This window comes from Octopus sinensis, linkage group LG6 (assembly GCF_006345805.1).
Source record: "Octopus sinensis linkage group LG6, ASM634580v1, whole genome shotgun sequence".
NCBI lineage: Eukaryota > Metazoa > Mollusca > Cephalopoda > Octopoda > Octopodidae > Octopus > Octopus sinensis.
The window spans coordinates 34,940,981-34,949,246 of NC_043002.1; positions in this window are offsets into that span (position 1 = coordinate 34,940,981).

The window sequence follows — 8,266 nt, forward strand, 5'->3', positions numbered from 1 at the left end:
CGTGAATTCAAACATGGTTGGAACTCTGTGGAAACAGCTCCCAGATCTGGTCGCCCCTTCTGCCATTAATGACGCATCTGTCCGTCAAGTTGAGGCTGCCATTTTGGAAGATCGACGCATAATTATTCGCCAAATAGCCCATGAGGTCAAGATTAGTACCGGATCTGTGGAAACTATCATTCATGACCATTTGCATATGCAAAAGGTGTCTGCCAGATGGATTCCCAGGTTGCTCACGCCTTTCCAGAAGCAAGAACGCGTCGAGTGCTCGAGGGTGAATTTGGAGATGTGCCAAGAAGATGAGTCAAAATTTTTCAAAAGACTGATTACACAGGATGAAACCTGGGTCCATCACGATGATCCAGAGACCAAAGCCCAGTCAATGCAGTGGAAGCACCGGGACTCACCCCCTCCAAAGAAGGCAAGGGTGCAGCCCTCCGCTGGCAAGGTCATGCTCACAGTCTTCTGGGACCAGGACGGAGTAGTGATGACAGATTTCCTGGCAAAGGGTACCACAATTGCAGGAGCCTATTATGCTTCACTTTTGAGGAAATTAAGAGAAGTTATCAAAATCAAGAGGTGGGGCAAGATCAGCAAAGACATCCTCCTCCTGCAGGACAACGCTCCGGTCCACAACTCGCTTGTCGCCAGATCAGAAGCACAGGCGTATGGCTATGAACTCCTCCCCCATCCTCCTACTTTCCTGACCTTGCACCCTCTGATTTTCACCTCTTCCCAGTCATGAAGTTGTTTTTGAAAGGAAAGCGTTTCCCAGATGATGCAGCCTTGATTTCTGAAGTCACGTTCAGGTTGGAGGACCAAGCTGGGGTCTTCTACAAAAACGGTCTCCAGAGCTGCATCAAACAATGGGAGAAATGCGTAACTCTGGGTGGTTCCTATGTAGAAAAAGACTAATAACTGTGCCAAGTTTCGTTGCTCTACTGCTATGGGAAGTGGGTCAGGGGCATTACTTATTGAACGCCCCTCGTAAATATAACTGGTGTAATTAATCAGAAAAAAGCTTTATTTCTACAGTCAGTTATACGACAGCTCACATTTTAAATTAGAACATTTAAAATGTTATAATTATACAAAAAAACAGAAAAAAAGAAAGAAAAAAAACGAGGGGGTAAAGCAGAAGATAGAGGGGAGGGAGTGATGGGCCACAATCCCCAGAACAAATGACCACAATAGCGTTGCCATAGAGAATGGCCTGTGATACTGCGGCAGCCACTCCACCTCATGGAGTTCATTTCTGAGACATTCTCACTGGCATAATTTTGGAATCAGTGTCATCAATAGTTTGTTGCTTATTTTGTATGCTTGTTGAAGCACTGGCATGACTGTGTAGTTAAGCAATTTTCTTTCTAACCATATAATCTCTGATTCACCCCACTGCAGAATGCAGTGGGCAAGTGTCCTCTGTATAGCCTCACATTGACTTGTCCCTTTGTGTGAAATTTTATTGGCAAAACTATACAGAAGTTTATTCTAGGTATGTGTGAGAGAGAGTGTCTGTGTGTATCATCATCATCATCATCATCATCATCATCATTGTTTAACATCCGCTTTCCAAGCTAGCATCAGGCTCCAATCTTGATTTGGCAGAGTTTCTACAGCTGGATGCCCTTCCTAACACCAACCATCCGAGAGTGTAGTGGGTGCTTTTTATGTGCCACTGGCACGGGGGCCAGTCAGGCGGTACTGGCAATGACCTCGCTTGAATCTTTTTACACATGCCACCAGCACAGGTGCCAGTAAAGCGACTTTGGTAACGATCACGCTCGAATGGTGCCCTTTTACGTGCCACTGGCACAGAAGCCAGTTGGCTGCTCTGGCAGGGGCCAGTCAGGCGATACTGGCAATGACCTCGCTCGAATCCTTTTACACATGCCACCAGCACAGGTGCCAGTAAGGCGACTTTGGTAACGATTACATATATATTAAAATAAACATATATATATATAACCTATATAGTACATATATAAACATAGCTTATTTAGCTATTTTTCAGTAAATTGGAAAAAAAATTATGAACAACCATAATCATAGAATATCATCAAAAATGTTTGCATCACTTTGGCCAATCCTAGAGAAGCAAGCAGCCAATTTCTTTATATACTCAACAATTACAGTAGCTACAGAAAACTGGGGGTACTAATTTGCATATTGTGAGTTTTAACACTTTATTTAATATCAGGGGCCTGTCAACAAGGATCTCAATCCACACAGTACCAAGGTATGATACAATATATGTAACACACACTAGCTTAAAAGCTACCCTATCGGATGGTTTTTAAGCTAGCTCCTGTGGAGCGCTCTTCATTGGGCCTTAGACCCAACAATGACACTTCATGCATTGAGTGCTTATTAAATTTTATTAAACTTGACCAATATTTTTCAAGCTTTGAACAATTTTCATCAAAACAATGATATAATTTGTCGACTTGGAACTTATTGCACAGCTGCATGATAAACAGCATTCTTTTGTCTTCCCATTCGGGGTCAGTACAATTTTTTTCTGTCTAAACTCTTTCTTTCTCTCACTGTTGCTTTCAACCATCACCATCACCAGTACCACCACCATTGCCATCACAACTGCCATATACACACCATTCAGACTTCTGACACCACCACCATCAATACCTGTTAGGACACTAAGCTAAAATATTGTTTAGGTTAGTAAAGAATTCCATGTATCCATCACCATTTTATACTGTAAATCTGTGGTTATATATATATATATATATATATATATATATATATATATATATACGCACTACAAGCTGCTTTCAGTTTCTGTCTACCAAATCTTGTCACAAGACTTTGGTTGACCTGGGGCTCTAGTAGAAGACATTTGCCCAAGATGTCACACTGTGGTACTGAACCTGGAACCACTGGGTCAGAAGTAAACTTCTTAACACATGGCCACATACACAATATATTTACGTAAGCAATTTTTAAGTTTTTATACATTTAAATAGATACCATTTGCAATTGACAATCTATTCCATTAGAATATATGTTTGCTAACACTGAAGCAATATGACCATGCTAACTAAGAATGCAGTTTGCAACCTAATTCCTCAAAGTGTAAAAGTTACAGCTTCTGAACAACCACCTTGCACTGAAGAAACTTGTATCTTAGCCTAATGGACCAAACTGCTAAAAATTACAGAAGCCCAATACTAAAAATGAAGCAAAAAAAAAGCAATCAACTTGGCAAATTAGCCTGGAGTTGTAAGCACCCAATTACTGATTTTGGCTGTGGTGGTCTGGCAGAAGTCTTGATGAGAGAGAAGCTGTCTGCAACACTTTGTTGCTTCCTAGTTTAACTACAGAGAGGATTGCTTGCAAGTGGAATGTCATCATCATCATCATCATCATCATCGTCGTTTAACGTCCGTTCTCCATGCTAGCATGGGTTGGACGGTTCGACCGGGGTTCTGGGAAGCCAGAAGGCTGCACCAGGCTCCAGTCTAATTTGGCAATGTTTCTACAGCTGGATGCCAATTAAATATTACTACTTGAGACACACTACATCAATCATCACACAAACACGCTCACATATATGTGTGTTGTTTTTATATATATATATATATATATATATATAGTTTATATATAGTGTGTGTTTGTGTGTATATATATATATATATTGTTGTGGAAGGATTCCAACCACCCCCAAGTGACTAAAAGTTGACTGAATCATTGTTATGAAATAAAGAACTGTCAGTAGTTCAGGGGTAAGCAGTTCACTGTAAGCCATTGGTTGAGAACGTTTAGCCTCATGTAATAGTAATTGTATTCCATCATATAAATACTCACACACACACACACACGCAAACACACACTCTCTCTCTCTCTCCCTTGCTCTTCCCACTGGCTAGGCAACCAAGTATCCCCTTTACAGCAGCACATCTGTTTCTGTCCTCTATCTTGTTACCTTTCTTTCCCTCTCTCTCTTTCTCTTTCTCTCACTCTTCCTCTTTCTCTCTCTCTCTCTCTAGCTGAGTAACCATTTACCTCCTCTATAGCAAGACACCTGTTTCTGCTACTCTGTGTCTCTCTCTCTCTCTCTCACACTCTAAGCTTTCATCATCTGACACAAGATCACCTCCTCCATTGCCTGCTTCCCTCTCAAAAATTCCTTGTCTAGCAAGTTATTTGGTGACCCTGCTGATGCTGATGCCACGTAAAAAGCATTCAGTCCACACTGTGAAGTGGTTGGCATTTGGAAGGGCATCCAGCTGTAAATACCATGCCAAAATTGACCTCACCTGTGCTGGTGCTATGCAAAAAGCACTCAGTCCACTTTATGGAGTGGTTGGTGTTAGGAAGGGTATTGAGCTGTAAAAACCATGCCAAAACAGATGCAGAAGCCTGGTGTAGCCTTCTTCCTGGACAGCTCCTGTCAAACCGTCCATCCCATCCCAGCGTGGAAGGCACACATTAAATAATGATGATGATGATGATGATATATATAGATATATAAGATGTTGTAAATAGGAAAGAAAGAAAATAGGCTTTTATCATCAACAAGGAAATGATTATGCTTGATAAGTAGAAAAGGAGTGAGTACAAATTACATGTCGTATATCCAGTGTAGATGTGAATGTATGAGATGTAGAACCGCATGCAGAATAACAGAGGTGGTAAACCTCATATGCAACAGGCACACAAAGATACTAAACTGTAAGTGCTCATGGCAAATAGATTATATCAAATATCCAGAACACTACTTAGAAGTGCTTGAAAGCTTTTGTTTGGTAGATGACCTAATTACTATTGGAGTTTTATGCTTTAAAAGCATAGTAGCCAGATTGAAAACTGGTTGGAAAATTATGAGGGAATTTTACCTCTGCTGGTAATAAAAGAGTTTTTTCTTTGAGTAAAGAGCAAATTTATGATGCTTGTGTACAAAGTGTCAGATGAGGGCCATTTGTGATGACTAGGAAGAAATGAAGTAAGCATACTTCACCAAATGTTTACTGCTAATGTGCATGAGTGAAATAATATTAATGAATTCCCTTTGCCTAATAAGTGACCTCATATCAGATGCTTGTTGAAACTGAAGAAGTTACATCTTGGAACATCCAGTTTACCATTTAAAAAATATAAAATGAAGAGACACTTTAGCAACTAATTCGATAACTATTAAATTCATTTTTTAATTTTCTCATTGTACAATTGTAACCTGGTCAGAGATTGGTCAACTTAGTCATGTGTGTGGTTGTTAGTCCTATCTGCTTTTACTGTTCTTGTATCAAATATGCATGTGTTGACAATAACTATTCTATGATTCATTTGAGTTTCCAGGTATTATATTTATGACCACTTTATTTGTACATTCAACAAATTAAACGTACAATACATATGCACATTCAATAAATTAATTAATTTTGTGTAAGGGGTACAGGGCATATAAATCATTGCATATAATGAGTATTTATTGATTGACACAGCTAATGAATGTCTGTAAATAGGAGAGAAAGATAAGTGAGTTGAGAGACTACCAGATAAGATAAACAACTGATTTGTGAAAATCTTGAAGTAGCTTTAAGTTGAAATAGCTTGCCTTTAAGTAACTATCAGCACAGAACATTCTAGAATCTGTTTGATGGGAAAATTTGCTTGCTTCCTCTTAAGTTGCCACTTTAGTCATAAATAAGTCAGCAGTGTTGATTGGCCAGACTATATTCCAATTGGCATTAGGACATTTTATGATGTCTCTTTTCCTTTTATGGAAATATATCATGCTATGAACTATGGTTCAAATTTCAGCTGGGTTCTCACCACAGTGTTTATTATTTTGGCGTATTAATAAAATAAAGTACTAGGAGTGATATAATTTCTGGCCTTGTGCCTGAGTTAGAAATTATTATTAGAAGCCTAAGAGTGTTGGATTGGCAGAATCATTAGAGTATCAGACAAAATGCCCTGTGGTATTTGTAGAGGCTCTTTACATTCTGAGTTCAAATCCTCTCTGAGGTCAACTTATTATTGATTCATTATAATTGATTGTTTCCTACCTCCAAATTTCTTTTCTGTGCCTTTGTTACAATTAATTATTATTAGTAGTAGACTCTCTGGTCAGAAATAACATGTTAAGTGTGCTAGATATCAGAGCAAATGTAATGCTTCATTTTTAACAATTAATTATATACTGCTAGAGAATTCATAATTAATTATTTATAAACTGCTAGAGAATTAATTAATTATAAACTGCTTGAGAATTCATTTTAATGGACAATAAATTACAAAATAATAATAAAAAAAAAAGCATGCATACTTGACTCTTTCAATTATTCCCATCATTATCATCCAGTGTTTTAAATCCGGGTTTTGTCCCCGCTAACAGGGGTGGTCGGATCTACCTCAATGCCATAGCAACCGCCTCCACACCATCTCACCATCTTGCCTGGTTTTGGGCATCCTCGTTTTTCAAACCAACCCTCCCAATCTCCTCCTCCTTCACCTTTTCCTTGGTCTACCTTGCTTTCGTGCTCCATTTACCTCAAACCCGGTCACCCTCCTCAGAATATGCTCTTCATCCCTCTTCAACACATGCCCATACTACCTCACTCCATTCACCCTTGCCAACCATTCCACCGATTCCTCCAACCCCATCATCCCCATCAAATCCTCAGTCCTCTAATCAAACAGCTTCACCCCACACATTTCTCTCACCATTGCTCTCTCAGTCCTTCTCAAAATTACCATCTCTCTCACCCTCAGACACCATGTCTCACTCCCATACAGCATTTCAGCTCTCACACAACTCTTATAGACCCTTCCTTTCATCTTTAATTATATACTAAGAATATAACAAGAGAAAATACTGTAGTTAATCTTTCAAGCGTTTTGAGGTATCACATCACAAATCTTTGTGGCATTACAGCGAATGATGGCGAGGCAGAGATACTGGAACAGCCAAGTACACTCTCAAGTATCACCTGATACTTTAGATATCAATGACTGTCAGTGGCTCATCTCTTGAATGCCATGAGTTAAAGATGTAATTCACAAACAAATTATGGTATTTTAGTATCTTGATGTCCCATATGTGACACATTGCCTCTTGTTGAAGAATAACCCCACACCAAAACAACAGTAGCTCCCACGAAACCGTCACAGCACACAAAATGTTACCTCACCATTTTATACGTCTTGTGTGTGTTCTGAAAATCTTTGATAAAGACTTTTATATCAAAACTATTTTCAATGTCCTCAGAAACAGTATCAAGATATAGTAATAGATGGGGGGGGGGGAACACGCATTATATATCACTCCGGGCATTTCTTTAGCTTTTAGGTTGTTTTCAAATGCTGCTGAGGTCGTCTTTGCCTGTCATCCTTTTGAGGATCGGTAAAATAAGTACCAACTGATATAATCGATATTTCTTTTATTCCTTTGGTCTTTTATTTGACTGCGACTATGCTGGAGCCCCGCCTTTAGTGGAACAAATCGACTCCAGGACTTATTCTTTGTAAGCCTAGTACTTATTCTTTCGGCCTCTTTTGTCAAACCGCAAAGTTACGGGGACGTAAACACACCAGCATCGGTTGTCAAGCGATGCTGTGGACACGCACGCACACATACACACACACACACACGGGTAGATTACTGAAAGCAGTAGATTATTGCCTTTATGTCCCTCTTTTCAAATTACTGGTCTTGTGAAAAAAGAAAAACAAAAATGAAATAATTTTATTCCTCTACGTTTGGGCGTTAGCACATAATATAAAAGAGTTAGCACATAATATAAAACACCCGATTCTTCATATAATGAGTTCAAATCCTATCGCAGTAAACATATTTCGATCATTCTTCAAGTGTCAACAAAAATGTATCAGTCACGTACTGTAATCTTAGCCACCTAAAGCTCTCTCACCAAATTTCTGTACTTATGCTTTCTATGTCGGTTTCAAATTTTAGCACAAGATCAGCAATTTCGGGGCAGGGGATAAGTCTCAACTTGTACTTATTTTATCGACCCTGAAAGGATAAAAGTCAAAACCGAGCTCGGCGGAATTTGAACTCAGAACGTGAGGACGGACGAAATGCTACTAAACACTGCCCTGCAATGAGAACGATCCTGTTAGCTTGTCGCTTACATCTTTTATATTACATCTAACTGTTTCCGCCATTGAAGAGTCACTTGATTCTTCTGTCTCAAGTCATATTCGAAAATGTTTTAAAAGGAAATACATATTAATGTCATTCTAAATGTTCAGAATATCAACTGCACGACCATGAATGCAAGAT